This window comes from Filicampus tigris, chromosome 10, assembly GCF_054856515.1.
Source record: "Filicampus tigris isolate MCC_2025a chromosome 10, RoL_Ftig_1.0, whole genome shotgun sequence".
NCBI lineage: Eukaryota > Metazoa > Chordata > Actinopteri > Syngnathiformes > Syngnathidae > Filicampus > Filicampus tigris.
This window is the reverse complement of record NC_141226.1, coordinates 11,560,001-11,579,888: the sequence shown is the minus strand read 5'-3', so window position 1 is coordinate 11,579,888 and position 19,888 is coordinate 11,560,001. Positions and strand designations below refer to the sequence as shown.

General features: G+C 41.4%; 1 protein-coding gene across 12 annotated transcripts in view; it reads right to left on the bottom strand.

Annotated features, from left to right (window-relative positions):
• The window catches only part of LOC147140821 (receptor-type tyrosine-protein phosphatase F-like), a 238,488-nt gene that overhangs the window by 218,481 nt on the left and 119 nt on the right, over positions 1-19,888 (bottom strand). For 10 of the 12 annotated variants that reach the window (XM_086042065.1, XM_086042071.1, XM_086042070.1 and 7 more), the window contains exon 1: positions 19,515-19,888. This exon is cut by the window's right edge. The gene's annotated coding sequence lies outside the window, so the exon portion shown is untranslated. The remainder of the gene's footprint in view (positions 1-19,514) is intronic. The other 2 variants (XM_086042067.1, XM_086042069.1) reach the window with 1 other exon arrangement.

The following is a 19,888-nucleotide window of genomic DNA, read 5'->3' as shown; positions in this document are numbered from 1 at the left end:
TCGAGTGCCACAATTGACAGTGAGACCAGCAGAATGAGTCTCTCAGTATCTCTCCCTTAATGCTCGTGCTTCGAGGGAGCTTACAGCCTGCTCAAAATCGCTATCTGTTTATTCATGCATTATATAAGATTTATTTGGGCTTTCATTTAGGTGACTATTGATTACATCAGTTGGAAAACCACTGTTGTTGAGCCAAGGTGCATATTTTTCATTACAAATTTCAAACGGGTCACCAGTAAACAAAAATCTAAAAATTTTTTTTTTTTTTTTAAAGTATGAATACTTCACTGAAATAATTGAAATAATGATTGTCTCCTCTCGATTTAGTCACAAATGTACTTCAAGGATGTAATTCAATTATTTTTGCTTTAACATAACCACTGTATCAGTGGTATTAAAAAAAACAAAAAACAACAACAACAATACTATCATTCATCACGATAGGTTTTGGGAAAATACATCGTCCGTAAAAAAAAAAACGTTATCGTGACAGACCTAAGCGTGATCATTTCTGTCTTGATAAAAATGAGTGATATGATATCATCACTAACCCTTTAAAAATCGCAGCGGAACAAGAACTCCCTGTTCTCATTGAAACACATCCTCACTATTTCACTATTTCAGGAAACTTGTACTCTCTTTTAGCTCGAGATAAAAGGAAAGAAACTTCAATCAACAAAGAATAAGGCTCACATATCTATATATAGACAGTGACTACAAAAACGATGGAAGAAAAGTGCTCGTTCCTCGGCTTGACATGTTAAGAAAAATAAGCTACTTCTATCACCCAACAACTTCGGCATCATAAATTAGGTTCTTTCTATCTCTAGCTTTTCCAAATACCTCACAGAAGGAAGCTTAAATTGAAGATTCATAGATTGCGAGCATTGCAGTATGGGAGTGGGTTTGTAAGTACACACTTGGCACACTTGATGTGAGTTTGTATACATGCGGTGGGGTTGGGCGGGGGCGAACGGGAGCGATTTGAGCCAATACGTGAAGAAAACCGAAGTGATCAGCCCATCTCGGCCATAAATCAGTGCCTTGGTCAACGTGGCCGAGAGCATTTTCAAACCCATTTGCAGACGATAATGCCAGCTATTCCTTTCAGCCTCAGGGACAAGTTTGGCGGGGTGGGGGGTTGGGAGCCAACCTCATGAATCATTAGCCTTTTTGAAGCGCAGCAGCATAGATCTCACCTTGCTGTCCATAAGGTCCCTCTGGATTCTTCCCGGCAGGCAAAAGCAAATTCCTATGTCTGAACAATGACTTGAAAAGAAATGGTCTGCCTCACACAATAACTCAGGGCCACGTAGACATGAAAGACCAGAATACTGTACTGTTTCAACAAATGAAGCAAAAAGTAGAGCAATGCTGTACATTTACACACTAAGCGCTGAAGAAACAAAAAGAGCAAGCCGGGAGACGCTTGTATTCTGAATAGATTTTTTTTTTTTCCTTTTTATCTATTTGCACACAGAAAAGGGCAGAGAAATGAGCAAATTAGTGTCGACTGGCGACCCCCCCATTCTTTTTTTTTTTTTATATAAATACAAACTTAATGTTAGATGAATTGGAAAGTAATGCAGATTTTTTTCTGAAAATATGCTTCTAATGTACACCAAAGCTTACCAGCATCTATTATGTGTTTGACAGGAAAATGGTGGGAAGTTTTACTTTTTTTTAATGATTATACAACAACAGTCTTGAAGAAAAGCAATAAATGCATCTCTCCCAGCTACTCAATACAATATGGCTTTAAGCGACATCAAAAACAACAACAGAATAGAGATATCAGTCTTAAGATACACTCACCTCTTAGGAAGAAGAATTCACTGTATAAATGTTAAAATCTACAAGCGGCGATGAAAGGGCTTCCGCATCTCCTTTTTAATCGCAAATTCATGAAAATGGTTCATCAAAGATCGACGCCATGTAAACTTTAACATCGCCCATGTGTGTAGGATACCTGCTTCCGATTTGGGCAGATTCCTCAGTCGGACTTCATCCAAGTACAAGCACTAAAAGTCCCCCAAATCAGTGGTCCTCAACCCTTTTTACATCACGCACCAGTTTTGACATGTACATGCTTTTCGTGGAGCAGCAACCATTCATTTTTGTCTTTGTGTCTCTCTGTGCGGCCCGGTACCAAATGGGCTATGGCCCGGGGCCAGTGCCAAATGGACCGGTAGTTGGGGACCACTGACGTAATGACTGCTTCAAACAAAATGGTTGACTTCCTACTCAGTTTTATGCATTGGTCATTAATACTTTGTGTGTCCTGTTATGATAGACATGGTCACCCAATTTCCTGCTGACTGTTGAACTGGTATAAGAGCTTATGCTACTGGGTGAGTGTCTTTCCTCCACTTTCCCAATGACCTGTTTTCCAAGAATTTGGAATGGATCGAATGCCGGCAAAGGAGGGTGTTGGCCCTTTAATGTTTCACTTTATATGGGAAATGCATTTTGTCATTCTGTTTTTGTTACCCATCTCCTAACCTAGTTGAGATGAAGTTTTACTTTGAGTGTATTTGCATTGGCAGGAAACAATGAATTTGCACCGTACATGTAAAATGTAGTTCTGTATTTTTACCTGTAAGGTGACTGCGAACCTCTAAGTGCATCTCAAATTCCTAGTCGGAGTTTGTACGTTTGAACGTACGAGCCCTGGAATCCACAGGAGAAGGCCTCTTTGAACCAAAATGACAAACTTGCTTTTCATTTTCAGTCAAGGTTTTTAAAATTTTTCTTGAGATCCGAGTGATATAGACATGTGCACCAAATATTGTGTTTCACAACTGGTGTTGGTTGACATTTTTTCTAAAGTTTCAGGGAGCGCTATTGAGTGATTTTACCCCCTGTGATAACGCACTCTTTGGGCAGTTAGTAGTGTAATGTTCGTACCTTGAGATGAATATTGTTACACAACTACCTCTTTAAGAGACTGCAAACCAATAAGTGCTTCCCCACTTGAGTTAAAAACACCCCTCCTCAAAAGACATTACAGGTTGGACTGCAGTGCTAGTAAAATTGGGCATTTTACTTCAAAGTTCCCGCTCGATACACTACAAGGGGTTTGGCTGTTAATTAAATACTTCACAGGGTAAAGTGTGTCTGTAATTTGTAAATGAATTAATCCTATCACCCTTTGGAATACAGTAATGCAGACAACATTGGCGCGAGCCGTTTGTTCCCAGTGAGACAAAAATGCCATTCCGCTGTATTGCTTCCATCCTGCTCCTATAATAGGAATGTCATAAATAAAAGTCTCTCAATAAAATGAAGCAGGGTACCTACACACGTTCTCAAATCATATTTCATGCTTTTTAAACCCCAGCCTTGAAAATCCGGAGTCCATGTTCAAAGCATGAAAGTGCACATTAGCACAGCAGGGAGATATGTTTGACACCAATCACCATATTTATGAGTATGGCTACATTTAAGTGCAAGGGAATGTAGTACGGTATATGAGCACGACACTGAGGAAAGGTCGACTGGAATTTAATGAGAAAAATAGTTTCAGAAGTGTAATTAAGACACTAACTTTTGACATACTTATATTTCAGTCGGATAAATCACCATATCAAAAATTAAATATAATTTGTATGTTGGCGATTTTAACTATTATTACTGAATTAAATTCATATCGAAGAGTAGAAGAGCAATTTGAAAGCTGGACTTAGACACTAGGAAGCTGGGCATGAGAAGGTTAAAATCTAAAATAGAATTTACACATACACACACACAGCACGCACGCACGCACCCCCGCACACACCCCCACACACACACACAGCGTCTGCGACACTTCACAACCACCACAACAAAAGTCTGGCATGTCAGAATATTTGTTTGTCTTGCCGCATAGTGTGACATGTCCAACATCATCCTTCGATTGGTTCTTCGGCATTGACCAATAGGAAGACAGTGCCTTACTACTTATGATGAGAGACTGGGCAGAGCACGCACATACAAACAATCAAAATGCAGAAAGACGGAACAGAAAAGGGGGGGAAATACTGGAAAGCATACATAGCATTTCAACTCATGTTACGTTTGCTAACTGAAGCCAGTAACTGATTAGCAAACGTGGTGTGTCATTAAACAAATTTGTTACCTGACATTCAATTTGGAGAATAGACAGTCCATAGTGCCCTCCCTGTAATTTTTAAATTGAGATGAGTTAAAAAAAAATGCACACAATACACACAACCCAAGAAACATCTAATTCAAGACCGATTTGAAACCGTTTCAAACTGTTTAAAATGTGCATCCGGTGCCTGTAGAGATTAAATGCACTGTAAATGCAGTTTAACTTTGAAACAGCCAAACATGTTTGCCCAAACTGCCCTGTAACCTCACACTGTCCCATTAACATTCCACACACAGTCAGGAACATTTCCACCATATTTCAGCTACCGTAAGTCACTCCGGAGTACAAGTCTCACCAGCCATAAAATGCATAATAAAGGAGAAAAAAAACATATATAAGTCGCACTGGAGTACAAGTCGCATTTTTGGAGGAGATTGTGCTCTTAGTACACATCATTTCCACCAAGCTACGATGGTAACATTTAGCTAACATTCACACATGTAGCATACAAGAAAGTTACGGTGAGATAACGGTTGTACATTGATTAAATAAGTCTTTTATTAATCCCCGGCCGTGTAGAATGTTTCCAAGTCTCCAAAAGTATTTATGTATTCGGTCGAAATTATCTCTTTGTTCTCTTCCCCGCTCGTGTGGCTGATGCAAGACCCCAGCCAATGTCTTAAAGCAACAGTACACTATTTTGTATAGATGTATGTTGATAGACAGTCAAATTGTCAATCATACTATTTTAATTACTTATTTATCAAAATGTTAGATTTTAACCGTTTAAATTATTCATGCATTTTAATAGCTTTTAGGATTTATCTTTATGTTTCTTTATGTGCGTTACAATAAGATGTGAAATGATATACACTATACATGTTATTCTGGTCAATATGTAATGCAGGTTTATATGCAGCCTTAGATCGCCCTCCTGTGGTTGTTTGGTGTATTGTTTGCTGACGTTGAGAAGGAAGGAGATACAATATATATGTTAATAATTTCACACAAGTCGCTCCAGAGTATAAGGCGCAACCCCGGCCAAATTACGAAAAAAAAAAAAAACTGCGACTTATAGTGCGGAAAATACGGTACACACTTCTTTTGTCACCTTGAAATGATCTTATCACAAAGAATATGCATGTAATGGGTGACAGCAAGGTCATTTATAATATGGAAGGTGGTATTTAGAAAATACCCTGCAAAGTCAACATGCGGCCACCCCATTCAAAGCCAGTTCATTTGACGTGCTGGGGTCTCACTTATCAAAGAGTGCGTAGGAGTCAAACTAAAAGTGTAGGTACGCACAAAATCCGAAAATGGCGTCCGAAAAAAATCCGACCTATCAAACCGTGCGTACGTACACGCACCTGTAGGACATTTTCCCTTGATAAGTCACTGAACTTGGGAGCCCAAATGTACCACCCTCTACATGGCCAAATCCATCCATATATGGTCAGTGCCATCCATATATGGTCAGTGCATGAAAACGAATGAGCCAGGCTGGCCAATGCTTTGTGAAAGATGAATTATGACGACAATGCTTTCAGTGGGGTGGAAACAAGGAAGGGAATCTTGTTTGGTGGCCTAAGTTGGCATTGTACAAAAAATATCAACAAACACGACCGGCAGGACAGAAGGAAAAACAAAGTGCTTGGACTTCAACGGAGATAATTATACAATTGCGATGGTGCCACCCATCGAGACTTAATTGCTGCTCCATCATTATAGATGGCAGGCACAGGTGTGCGCTCAGACAGAGGGACACAACTTGGGAATGCAAATGTTGCTGCACTGAAAAAAGAAGCCTATTCAATTTACGTAATTAGTGTACATTGCAAAAGGTTAAAATGTCATAAACTTGCGTATTTTACAGTAAAATCTACAAAAAAATAGAGAAAAAAGTGCCGGCTGCGTCGTTGTTTTAGCTCAGCAATCAGCGCAATTTGGTTCCCAGCCAGTGACTCGCGCGTGAGTGCGACCCAGCAAGTGTAGCCGCGCTGCAGGTGGACTGCGCAGCAACACCATCAGCTAACTGAAAGAAAAATCAATTGGATTTATTTAATTCGGACATGTACATCGGTTGCACGTAGCAAACTTGTGTAAAACAAACATATTATAACGTCTTCCAAAGACACGACATCAGCGTATCTCCCTTTTTATTATTCCAACATGGCCACTGTGGTAACTACAGTGCAAAAACAGAACACCGTCCTAAGAACACACGGATCTCTCTTCCTTCTCGCCTTCCGCTAATTCCTCCCTCACTCGCACACATCTCCCATCCAGCGAGTCACGCAATGCATTCAGGAACCTCGGAAACAACAACTCGATCAGCAAAACACAAATCACAACACAGATAACCCAATTCGTTACACTATATTTAAATATTTTTAAGAGTAGACAATTACGTCAGTTATCCTTCTGTTATTTTTATTCATTTGCAACTGTCCGAATGAAGTAAATCCAAAGCCCCCCCCCCCCCCCCGAGTTATTATTTTTTTTTTTGTGTGACCTATTGTTGCAACTTGAGTCATCGATGCACGATCAAGAAAATTGAAGCACTGTTCAGTCTTTCATTGACAATATACAAAAAATGCAAAAATGATGATAAAATAGACTGGTTTTGTGTCCTTTGTTTATTCCTCAAGAGGTACCAGTTCTCAGGGCGCCATACAACATCGAACAAATACGTGATTTTACAAATAATACACTTTATCCCAGAAGGGAACTTTAAAAAGCATGAGCAGCGTCTCTATAAAAGGACGGACAGAACATATAGAACGAAGTTATAAAAAGTGCTGAATCTATAAATATAATCCGCGCGATGTACGTTTGATTACAAGCAACACTTGGCGTGTGTCAGAGGCATAATCTTTAAATCACTACCTCACCGACTGCATCGCTGAATTTTCCTGTCCCCAAAATGTGCGTACGGATAGGTTAGAGCGTCCGTAAATGTACGCACTTTTTCTCCTTAATTTTGGGGGGAGAGGGTCACGTACTTAACGCAGCACATTGCGTACGCATCTTTCACGCCTGTTTTGTGCGCGCAGCTTTGATAAGTCTGGCCGCTGTACACTTCCCGTCAAGTTTTTTTTTTTGATAGGTCACATACTTTGCACAGGAAGTTTCGTACACATCTTTCAGGCCCCGTTTTGTGCGTACGCAGCGTTGATAAGTGAGACCCCTGGTGTTTATTACTTAATGTTGTGCAGTGATAAGAATAGAACAGTATAAAGGCAGGTCACTGACTTGTTAATATTGTGGATTTTAGCCTTATCACAATGGCAATGATAAATTTCTCTTTTCAAAGCCATTTTAAACTTGAATAGGTCTAGAGTCCAAACATCCTTACAAAGGTTTAACAAAATGAATTGAATGGATTCATCTTTGGCTGATGCATACAGGTCAGAGCTTTTAGCTAGCCTTCAGAACAGCTACCTCTAAACAGAGTATCCTCTAATTGGGTCACTGAATGATTGCATTACACACATTTATGAGAGTCACTTGTCTTCGCTTGTGTCATTCGAAGGGCTTTAAGTGAATCACGCACGAGAAACGTCTTGACAAGCTATAAAGGATTTCTATGTGGGCCTATTGGAATCACTGCATTGATTCTTCTTCTTACGAATCAATCTCCTTTTGGGAAACCTCAACATGCCCGAAAACAAACTTGCTTTTTGCTAGAGTACGGATCCTGGTGAAAATGTCTATATTAGAGAAGCTAAACATGAGACCCCTTCTCTTGGCAAAAGTCACTCAGTAACATCCCCTGAAAAGTTTGAAAAAATTAGCCCCCTACACCAGTTTTGCAGATCAACAAGAAACTCTGTGGACATCATCCACCATCCACCATAACAGGACACACAAAAAAGTGGCAAAAACCCATGGCCAAAACTTAACAGGCCATTTTAGGGCTCTGATGCTCTCTGAGAAACTCTCAACTAGGGAATCTGTCCAAATGAGCTCCAATCAGAAGCAGGTATCCCAGCCTATGGGTGTCGCTACATTGGAAAGCTTTTTTTTTTTTTTTGTCTAATAATAGTTGTCTGCGGTGTGTTTTGTCAAACAAATTGCTTTTGCAAATTAAATGTTGAGTTGAGTAAAAAATGGAAACGCGACAATGTATTTGAATGCTTACGGCAACTTCTAATAGCATCTGTGCGAGCACGTATGAAAGTAATTATAACTTCCAATGACGAATGGATACTTAAGAGATGCAATCTCCCTTTTATGGTCTTCATGTTGGCACACATTGACGTAATTCAAAGGCTAACGGCTAATTTATTGACTGCATTTTGACCCACATTAAACAATCAGACTTGTTTCAGTCAAAACGCTTCCAAATTTATTGTTGATTATCTGCTCAAAATATCATTCAAGGTTATTGGTTTACCAAGACAAAGTAATGGCGATTGGTTTTGAGCTTCACCATCTTGTGAGTCAACGTGAATGGTGGGGGCGTGTTATGAAGCGGTGTTTGAAGGACAATTCTGGCAGTCGATGGAGATATTGTTAAAAACAAGGCTTCCAAGATTGTCATCGTACAGCGAGGATATGGATGAACTGCATGTAAACAGGGCGGGACTGGAATAAACAAGCCTGTCTTTATCGGTGTGATGCATTGCCTGACCATGAGCTGCCGTGTGACATGATGCGATGCTGTCAGCGCTAATGATCTCTGACGGCATTACAGTGCTGTCAGGAGGACACAGTCGGCACTCAAAGCCAAGGCCCCCGGTTGTGAGGAAGCTGTCATCTCCCTTCCTCGCCGCCAAACGCTCCCACTCCAAAAAATCCTTTTCATCTGCTGCATCAGCGGAGGCCACTGTAGACTGCAAGGCATGCACTTTTCTGTCATCAGCTACGCCACTACTGGACAATCAACAAGAAATGTTTTTGCTCATATGCCAATTAAAGTGATAATAAGTCAGCCTGTTGCCAAGTGTGACAAGGCAGCGTTCACTTCGGCTGTCAGTCAGCGAGTCCTGACAAAGTTCCTTGATACTTCAATCTAATTCTTCACTGTCAGCGTGATTTGCACACTTGACAGAGCACTACAATCTGAGTCTCCCATTATCTACCTACTTAATATTCTGGCCATAACTGGAAATGGTGAGGATGAGGAGATTGCGTGTGTGTGTGTGGGGGGGGGTGTGTGCGTGTGTAATTTACTAGTCATTAGGAGTGTAACAGTACGCTCAAAAAACATGGTTCATGATTTTAAAGGTCACTGTTCAGTTCACAGACGATACAGTAAGGGGACAAAATGCAAAAGAAAACTGCCTTCTTTCATTTAAACAGAAATGTGCCATTTGAAGACTTTAAAATGAAACATGGAAAATTGTGATTAGTACATTTTCCCAATGCAACAAAATAATGCATGAAATAAATACAAAATATGTTCTTGCTCAGTTTGCTGCACTGATATCCACAATGGGACGATGTCTTTCAAATGAGTTGTTTTATGTATTGACAAAAGTATTTTGTTTGTCATCACATCCGCTAGAGCTGCACTGTTGTTGTTTACGGAGCAGACGTGTAACAAGTGTGTGAGGCGGTTACTCTTCCTGTTTCTTATCTAATATGTTCCATGTGAGAACTCAGTACACATTTGTACCATACCAAATGTTCCAATCTGAAATAATTTGACTGCGAATGAACCACAACTACAGGGGCTTTCCCGCGTTCAAAATTGTCAGGCGGCCGCCTCCATCCAGCGCGATTGATGTTGCTCAACTTAAAGCCCTTTTCGCTCTGAACTTGGTGGATTTTCCAGGATTGTTGTAGAAGTGATCAGATGAAAATGTGGACACTGGCAGAATTTATTTTTTTTTTTTTTAAATGCAAGTGTTGCATATTGATATTGTTCTGTTTCCTAATTATCGTGGGAAAGTATTATCATGATTTTTGTCTCGACATATATGGATGTAATTAATTATTTATAATAATCCCACAAAAACTATATTAAAAGTAATTTGATCGAATGTGTTATTTCAGAAGTGTGTATGAAAATGGTGGCCCTCCGCAACAACCAATAGCCAAGGAGTAACCCTCCGTTTCAAAGAGGTTGTGACCAGTGCATAAAAATAATTCTGCCCTGAGGAGTAGTAGTTGCTCATTAACGTTCCGTAGCTGATGCCATGTTCGACTTCTTTAAACAGCAAACCAGCAGAACCAACAATGCCTTGTTGGTAGCAGCCAAGTAGCGGAAGCCTCAAGTCACGTTAATCAACAATTAATTCCACACAATTGAGCAAATCCTTAACGATCAATTAATCGATTATCATGCCCATTCCATTCCAAGCAGACATGAAACATTATCTGAAAAATCCTTAAATCGCTGAGAGGGGTAATTGATGACTGTGACGCCACAAATGCCTCCATGGTCATGATGCGTGTTTGGGGGTCATTTTAAATGTCAGAAAACTGTGAGTGATGAAGGGAGACGCCGGAAAGGAGTGTCTGGATGCATTGATTTGCTATGCGGTGTGGCTAATGTGGCGTGCTGCTAATGAAAATGGAGAATCCGCGGCGGAGCTCGGTGTGACAATCGGTTCATTGCTCATCGCAGACAACATTTAATCTGCATCGCTTGTGTCTCTGTATGTGTTTATCACATTTGCACTTGCATATTTGATGAAGGCTGCACGTGTGACATTTAAGTTGTGCCTGATAAAGACATCGGCCTGTTTGACCTTATGTGATATTCAGCATCCGTCCAGGTAGAGTCTGTTTATTTGCGCGCAAATTTAATCATGCACTAACTTGAAAGGAGCCGCTGGCCAAGGACCAAAACAAAACCAAAGAAGCTGGCATCTGCATGAAAGATGAGCGCACCCAGTTGCTGACTTCGCAATTATTGAAGACATGAGAATGTTTGGCCTTTGATGAGTCATAAAAATCTTAGTTATGCATTACTGTGCATCATCATTATTTCATTCCATAATCATTATTTTACACGGCTGGCAGAAAGCAAAACCTCAACTTTCAAAAAAAAACAACAACAATAAGAGCATATTATTCCACGATGAACATAGTGTGTTATGTCTCATCTGCAGCAGTTTCTCTGCGGGACGGCGCCAAACAAAAGCACCCTCCCATTTATACAATGCAGCGAAAACAAGCAATTATGCCACAGTGTCAAAAACAAGAGGGATCACTTGAGCTAAACAAGCACACCGACGTATTGTTCAAATGGCATCGTGTAAATCGCCGCGCAAATATTTCGGATTTGTGCGCCGTTATTAGCTCAAGCAAGCGTAGCTGGAGGCTGTGTCTAAGATGGGAGCACACAACACACATTGTTAGTCGTCTATGTTAGCCATCCAACCCTGTCACTTTTCTTCTGTTGTTATTAGATCCGCAAATTCAAACAGCATTTTTGGGCCACACTGGGATTTAAAATGACAATTCAAAAAAAACACACTGTCATTATCAGTTTCTCAGCTAAAACCACTTTGAGCTACAGTGCCATCGCTGAATCTAACATGGCCTGCTGGGATGTCATCACCTTCGTTCTTAAAATGTTAGCGTTTGCAGTCCACCACAACACTGTCATCAGTTAAAAAAAGAAAGGTCAAAGCAACACCGTCATAATCCATTTTTTGGCTAAACTCGCTACAGACATTAAGCTACATCGCTAACCCTTTAAGCAGTAATTGCCCATTGGTTTGTCATCACCCCAAGTTTTCAGATGTCCGCGTTTTCAAGCCACCAAAACACTATTATCATTTAAAATAATGGTTAAAACAGACAGACCGATTTCAAGCAACGCTACTTGAGTTTTAATCAACTACAGTCTAGTGGCCTGTCATTGCCGCCGTTTTCAAATGCTAAATATTTTCAGGCTCCCAAAATTCTGTCGCCTACCTTGCTAACATATTATTCTATCAGTCCTTGCTGGCATGTCATTGCCTCGGTTTACAAATGTTAGCGTGTGTCAGGTCTGTTGTCATTTAAAGGAATGGCCAAAATTACACCATTATCATCCATTTCCTGGCTTACAGACTTCAAGATATTCTTGAAAAAAATATGTTTGCGTTGACTTCCGCTTTAAGTCAGTTTTCTAGCCATTCAAGGAACTTATTTATATATTTTTTCAAATGTTAGAGTAAAAAATGGTCTGAAAATGTCTGGCAGTGAATGAGTAAAAAACTCAATTTCTCCAGAACCCTCTTGATCGGATTTTTTGAATTCTTGCGTTGTAGTCACAGACCATTACAACCAAACTAGCATTTTGAGAGACCGTCCTCTTTGGGAAATATTGTCAAGGGTCTAGTTTAAGGTAGGTACACTTATCTAAGGGTGTATTCCCACCAGAAGTCCTTCGGTTCGCTTGTTTGGTCAGGACCAAAAGCGGACTTATTTACTTATTTGGTGAGGCTCGTATTTACACTGTACTCTTTACAAGTGAACTATATTCTGTACACACATCGATGCGTATGACGATCGGTGTTCCCATTGGACAGAAATGACAATGGCGGCACGCAGCACACAAACATGAAAATGGAGGAAAACATAGAATTCCTACGTGCTTCATTCTTGCTGTACATATGTGTGCTGTTATTACAGCTGCAAAATAATTTAGAGTGTCAAGAGAAGCTCATTCAACGCAGCTTTCGCGACACAATGTTTCTAAACTTGAGAACACCGTCGGCGAATGTGTGCAGTAATCAGCAGGAGCGTATGTCGGCAGCGGCATGGCTAAATTAAAGACGAATGATAAGTTATGATCAACATTCACTATGGGCTAATATTTCCCATGATGCCGGGCTACGGTGGCTTGTTAAGCCCAAAAAGTCACATGAATCTTGTCGTTTGAGTTGATCAGCAGTGGTTTGTATTCAGATCTGAAGCCAACCGCACTTTTTCAGGCGGTCTCGGTACGGTTCTTTGGTCCGCACCAGGATTCGTTTGTGTGTATTCGCACCTGCACAAAATGTCCGGACCAACGTGAGGAACGAACCTTGGTCCGTTTGAAGTGGACCAAACGGTGCAGCTGTGAATACAGTCATAATCTGTTGACGTCATTGCCTCCGGTTTTCAAATCCTAATGTTTTCAGCCCAACAAAATCGCTGTCACATATGAAAAAGAAGGCCAAAATGTTAACGATCTTGGCTAAAGCTATGCTGCTCCATCAAAGCCCCCTTGTATTCTGTTGCTTCTGTTATTCATTCATAATTTGGGCAGTTAAAAAAAATAAAATTTAAAAAAATGAGTCAGCGAGTTGGCGGCACGGTGGTCAACTGATTAGCACGTCCGCCTCACAGTTCAGAGGTCGTGGGTTCGATCCCGGCTCCGGCCTCCCTGTGTGGAGTTTGCATGTTCTCCCCGTGCCTGCGTGGGTTTTCTCCGGGTACTCCGGTTTCCTCCCACATTCCAAAAACGTGCATGGCAGGTTAATTGATCACTCTAAATTGCCCCTAGGTGTGATTGTGAGTGCGGATGTTTGTCTCTGTGTACCCTGCGATTGGCTGGCAACCAATTCGGGGTGTCCCCCGCCTACTGCCCCAAGACAGCTGAGATAGGCTCCAGCACGCCCCGCGACCCTTGTGAGGATAAGCGGTATGGATAATGGATGGAGTCAGCAAGTTCAGGGAAGCCTTGCTTAGCACGAGATTAATTCCTCTCATATTACCACTGAAATGACTCACCCTTTTTCTAATCCGCTGTGACATATGGATGAATCAACACATTAATTCATAAATGATTGGATTTTGCAGGTGATTTGTTAGAGTCTCTAACAAACTTGATTACAAGTGGAACAAACGTCCACTGTTCACGGATCCATCATCAAGCAGAAATTGTGTTGGTTAAAAGTTGGTGTTGGAAAGAAAGCAAAGCCTTCCAACAGCACTCGATAATATCTAGTTTTTCTTCAAGCCGCTTCCTCCATATGCCTAATAGCCACCTCACAGATGGACAACTCTTCTTTAATGAGAAACAGACAGAATTGATTAACACTTAACCTCTCAATGTCATCCACGCTCACCTCACTCAGCAGAAACAACACACGGTCCGCAGTAAGGCTTGGAGAAAAACATGTCACTCGCAAGACACTTTTAGGTCTGTTACCACTTTTTGCCCAATTACAGAAGTGCCCTGTAAAAAAAATGGTTTAAATGGTTTATAATGCCACCAGTGGAGTCTCAAGTGGGAGAGCTGGTTTCAATCAGCAGTCATATAGCCCATACATTACCCAAGACAAGAGCAGTAAATCACTCTGCCTCCATGCTGCTGACGTAAAAGGAGCAAGCATTGTTAAAGCCCCACGAGCACGCTACTGAAGAGCACATTTCCCCTACAGTATATTGGGATGCTAAACAGGACAATAGCTGGCGGCCCCATAGATGCAACATAATCTGATGTCTAAGCAGAAAATCGGAATAATTTATGCAGTAATCTACAAGGGCCGAAATCACAAGCCCGGAGCAAGTGGACTCAACTATAGCTTGTAGGTAGGCTTGATTAATTCTGCCGCCAAGCATCACCACCTTCATACACAATCTCAACCAGTTCCTCTGGTTAAAGAGAGGCCTTGGGTTCCCCGTGCCAAAGAACCCAGGAGGCAGGCCCGCGAAACCCCCAAGAAAAAGTTGCTGATCCCACCCACCACAAACCAACACACTGGAGGCAAAACCTCTCATTAAAGAGAGCTGAGGCCCTTGAAATTACAAAGAATTTAGCAGTAAGGACCAACTGGGACTAGGTCATGATTGGCGGTTTCTCACCGTGTGGCCCGCTGGTTGGATCGACTTCATAAATAGCATCAACTCCCCCAACACAGCCCCACCCCGGCCTGAAATCGCCAAGCCCGGATGAGGAGGCCGAGGCAGATGCTCTGGCGGGCGGCCCGGGCCAAGCCTTCTAGGAAATACCCTTCACAAACAGCTCACAAGTGGCACGCGCGTATTCAGGTCAATGAGCAACAGATGCATTTGGGAAGCAACAAGTTCAAAGTCTTTGACTCCGATATAGACAAAAGGTTAAGGCTGCGAAACATGTCTACAAACTGAAGCCAGATGACCGTTCATGTTAGTTAGACTCATTTCAGAACCAAACTAGGGAATTGATTTACCTAAATAATTCAAATACTTTCGAGCAGCACTAAATAATACCACGATTCTGCAAAATCTTAAAAAAAAAAAAAAAATCATGGGAGAAGCTATAATGTAAACGTCTTTTTGGATAAAGGAGAATGAGGGCTGTGAAAAAGAAATAAAATGTCAAATTATGATTTAATGTCGTATGCTTACAAAAAAGGCAGTGGTGTTAAAGCACAAGTGTGAAGTAATTTCAGAAAATGCTAAATGACATCTAAGTAAAGTAATTAAACGTCATTCAAAGAATAAAGCATGAAAAAATCATTTCTATTTCATATATTCAACAAAGTAATCATTTTTCCGAAGTGAGAGATGTTGGCGAGCGACAACTGAAATGTCACGTCAAGACAACAATGGCAGTGTGTACCATGGAAAGTGTACAAAGCCTGTCAGAAATCGACTCGGAAAGCAATATTTTGAATTTGAGGCGATCCAGGTGTTTGATGAGTTGGATGAAGAGGAGGTTTTTGGAATGATTATGTTGGACCATACATGTACGGGCCAGATGCTCAGGATGAGGAAAGTGTTGTGCCCAAACGACCGGCCGTGGAGTGGAGACAAGAGTCAGATTGGAAGAATGGTAAACAATGTTGGCTACGGTTATTAGCCTAGTGTTACTGTTTGAAATTCGATGCTATGCCGTGCTGTAAATTACACATGATGAGATAACTTACTTGGTCCATTTATTCTGTTAGGACATTGTCAAATTAGCATTATTTCTGGTCACATTTTGATACCATGAGTAGGTACAACTACAGCAACACCAACAAAGCTGAATGAATCAACAGCGGCAGCTGCCATGCAAGGTAGTGGAACAGATCAAAAAGGTATTGCTGCCTTATTTATTCAAAAACTTGATCATAAATCTCCTAATGCTCATAAGAATGACTTATTACGTATGCATATTTTGTGCACAAACTAGTGCGCATGCATTCTTAGTAAATGAGGTCCATTGAGAGCACGCACAGAAGTTTCAGTGGTAGTTGGTCGCAGTTTGTTGTCAGAAATGCTGACGGAAGCCTGTTTAAAATCATGGGCGGACCGGCCCATATGTACTATTTTTTTCCGGCTGGACAAAATGGCGGATAACGGACAGCGGAAGGTTACCCCGGCTGTAGGCAGAAGGCAATAAACGGACCGCAAATTTTTAGTAAAATGCCCAGCTCTGGTACTCACCAACTGTTTTGGAACTGATTCGGTTGCTGTTTCGGTCCGTGTTTTCCAAAGTAAAAGCAGGTGCTTGCAACACAATAGATAAAAATTGTGTTCATGAAGGACTACAGAAATCAGGGAATAATTAGTGTTGAGAGGATGTTGTTATCAGAGGATTTGGACAATTTTAAGATTAAAAAATTGCTCTAAATAAATACCAAATTACTAAAATACTACAGCTGTTGATTAATCAATTAATTTTGACACTTCCAAATATAAATACAGTACATCTGCAAATACAGTGGCCAATCGAGGACCCTTAGCATAATATGTACTGTAAACAAGAAGTTGCTGAAAATTCTTCTGTTTCTCTTTTAAAACAACAAGCATTCATGCATTCAGCAAATGCCCAGCAGACTGCCAAGCAAACAAGTAACCTCCTGATTCCTAGACAGCTACTCTCAATCTTGAGCCGCAACGCCTACTTTTAGCCATTTCCAACTATTAACAGCCCACAAACATTCTGCTACAGTAAAAAACAAAATGATCAAGAGGGAAAAAAAAAAAAATCACATTTCTGCGGCACAATGCACTGGAGGATTACATTGTGAAATATCTGACCACCGTATAACAACATCCAAATAGCACCAGCTGCCTGCGGAATGTTTTACAGTAGACTGAGGCCTCGTATGGCCCTTGTAATGTAGTCAGCAGAACACAGCGGTAGGACAGCTTGAAAAACTGCCATGAATCTAAATGACAATGCACCATTCCGCATTTTGTCTAGTAGGAACTCAAGGTTAAAAAGCAGGGCACACGGAGTACAATTGTTCTTCAAATCCAACAACCTGTAATTTGTTTCACATTGGTATCAAAACAGAAGACAGCGTATCAGCGTATCCATGGGCACTGAATGCTAATGTTAAAAACAATGCTAACAGAAAAAGGAATGTGCTTCAGATTTCATCTGTGCCTCGATCTTGATTTTAGCCAACCTAGCAGACCAATTGCCAATCATACCCCACTGGACACAAGCATGAAAAACACCTGACAAGACACGAAATCTTACCTAGTGAATTTCGAAATACAACACATACAAATGATCCTTGTACGATGACCACCCTATAAAATTGTACGGTACTGAACAGCATTATTTGGCCAAATGCACCAGAGAGTAAAGTGCAAACAACTGATTCCACCATAATTGGCCATAATTAACTAAGACCAAGCCCTCTGCAGGTATAACGTTATGTTTGTATATATATACACACATACTGTATATTACCACGTAGGACCCAAGACAAGATAAAATGATTGTTGGTGGGTGTCTTTGCCAGAGAGCAAGGTCTGTGTTGTTTACAGCGACGACACGGTGCTTGCCAAATGGACGGCTGTTGGCAGTATTTCTCTTCAATGTGTCTTTATACGAGGCGCAAACTGTGAATTCTGACTCACAAACTGTGATGCGCCTGCGCTTATTTCGAGACTTGCACTGTATTCCAGCCATTGGCCCTGGCGCAAACAGCGACAATTAACAACTGACACCTCCCATAAAAAGTTTTATAATTACCTAAAGATGCCACAAATGGCAAAGCACAAAGCACAACTTTTCTATTAGACCTCCCCTCACTTCAACATGGCGGAACATATGAATTTGCTTTGAGAAGGAGCAATTTGCATATCATATTAGGGACTCAGAGTTACAGAAAGTGCCAATAGATTTTTTTCAGTTGATATTTGTCAGTGAGACATAGAAATTGCGAGTCGGTGAGATTGTGAATGCTGAATCGTGAGTAAGTGTAGGTGTATTGCTTATTGTTGAAAGCGTGTATCGGGAAATTACTGCCTGTGCTTGGGAGGCACGTCTTCTTCCATAACGACTAAACAATGCTCACCTTGGCCTGACCTTTGGTACTTTTTTGCTTATTATCATTACTAGTAGTAGTAGTAGTAGTAATATATCCGCCACGTGTCAAATTTGGAAAGGCTTGAAAGATAAGATATCCTAATATCCAAAGTTCCTCAGGTTTCTTTTCCTCTATGCTATCATGATAAATAGCCAAATTGTGACACTTGACCAAAGAAGTCGGAATTGTGTCACTTGAAACACACCGTGTGAATCCCGCCTCCAGTGGATGAAAAAAACCTGCGACTTGCGGAGTGATTCTAAAATCGCTCCCGATGCTTTTTGCAGACAGTGGACGTTTTTGGTCACCCATTTGAAAGTCTTAATTCTCACAGCCCTGCTTTCAGAATCCCACACATGCAGCAGAGGCCTTTTTTTCCATTTTAGATGCATCTGATGCAATTTTGAGAAACTATAACGCTATTCTAAGCTATAACGACCATCCGAGTTTCGGCCATGGGGATGATTCCGCATGCAACCTGCCAGACACCGCGGGCAACGCTCTAAAACCTTCCTGTGTGCACCACCACGCCCCCCCCCCCCATTCCTCTTCATCCTCCTCCTTCATCCTCTTCTTTTCCCATATTGGATCCAGCCTTGAGGAGCGCTGCAGGCTATCACCACTGAGCTTCTATCTATGCATCACTACACAATTAAAAAAAAACAAGAGGAGGGATTGCGGTGGTGATTGACAGGTGTCAACAGAATGCAACACATCCACATCTTCTTGTTGCATGTGACGTCACGGATGCGGGCTTGCACGCACGCACACTTTTATTACATACAACGACGACACTTTTGACAACATTGGGTACACCTTCCGCCATTGCGGCGTTTCCTATATATATATATTCTTTTTTTTTTTTTTTAACCCGAGCGGGCTACGTCATGAACCAGCTGATGCTTATTAAACTAATTAATGCGAAAATTCCGTCATTTTTTTCACCCTAGTCTCACGGCGGAGTTGTCAAAACTCACCCAAAAGGCTCAATTTAATCGCAATAATGACAAGGAGTGAGAAGAAAGTTAGCGAAATTAGCCCGAGACAGGAGCGCCATTAGCCTGGGCTCTCGCTTCGGTCGGTCGGTCGGTCAACGCCGGGGTTGACCTTCGCTAAATGTTACACTCTCCAAAAGCCCCTCTCGCTGCCCCAAACTGCTGCGTGAGACCCCACAAACCAAACCCGAAGCTCACACAGCAACAACCGCCAGCACAAGTTAAGTTGAAGGAGCAAACTGGTTGCACAGCACTTACGAAGTCTCCTCGTTGTCGCCACCGCCGTTGGCATGTCTTCTCCCCCACCACCACCACCTTTACCGCTCCGCGTCTTCCACTTCGCAGCGAGCCGAGGAAAATCCACGTCACTGGGACCAAAATGGAAAGAGTAAAAGAAGTCCAAGGGGGTAGCGATAACAAGAGACCATGTAAGAAGAGTAAAAGAAGAAACACAAGGTCTTATCCCGACCGGGTCGTGGAAACAAGTGAACGGATCTATTCGGTGCCCGTGTGCGCATGGGCACAAAAATCCCCCCCCCTAAAAAAAAAAAAACCACAACAACACAAAAGTGTGCTTATCTTATCCTCGAGTGGATATACAAAACATACGCACTCGCTTTCGCCAATGAAGT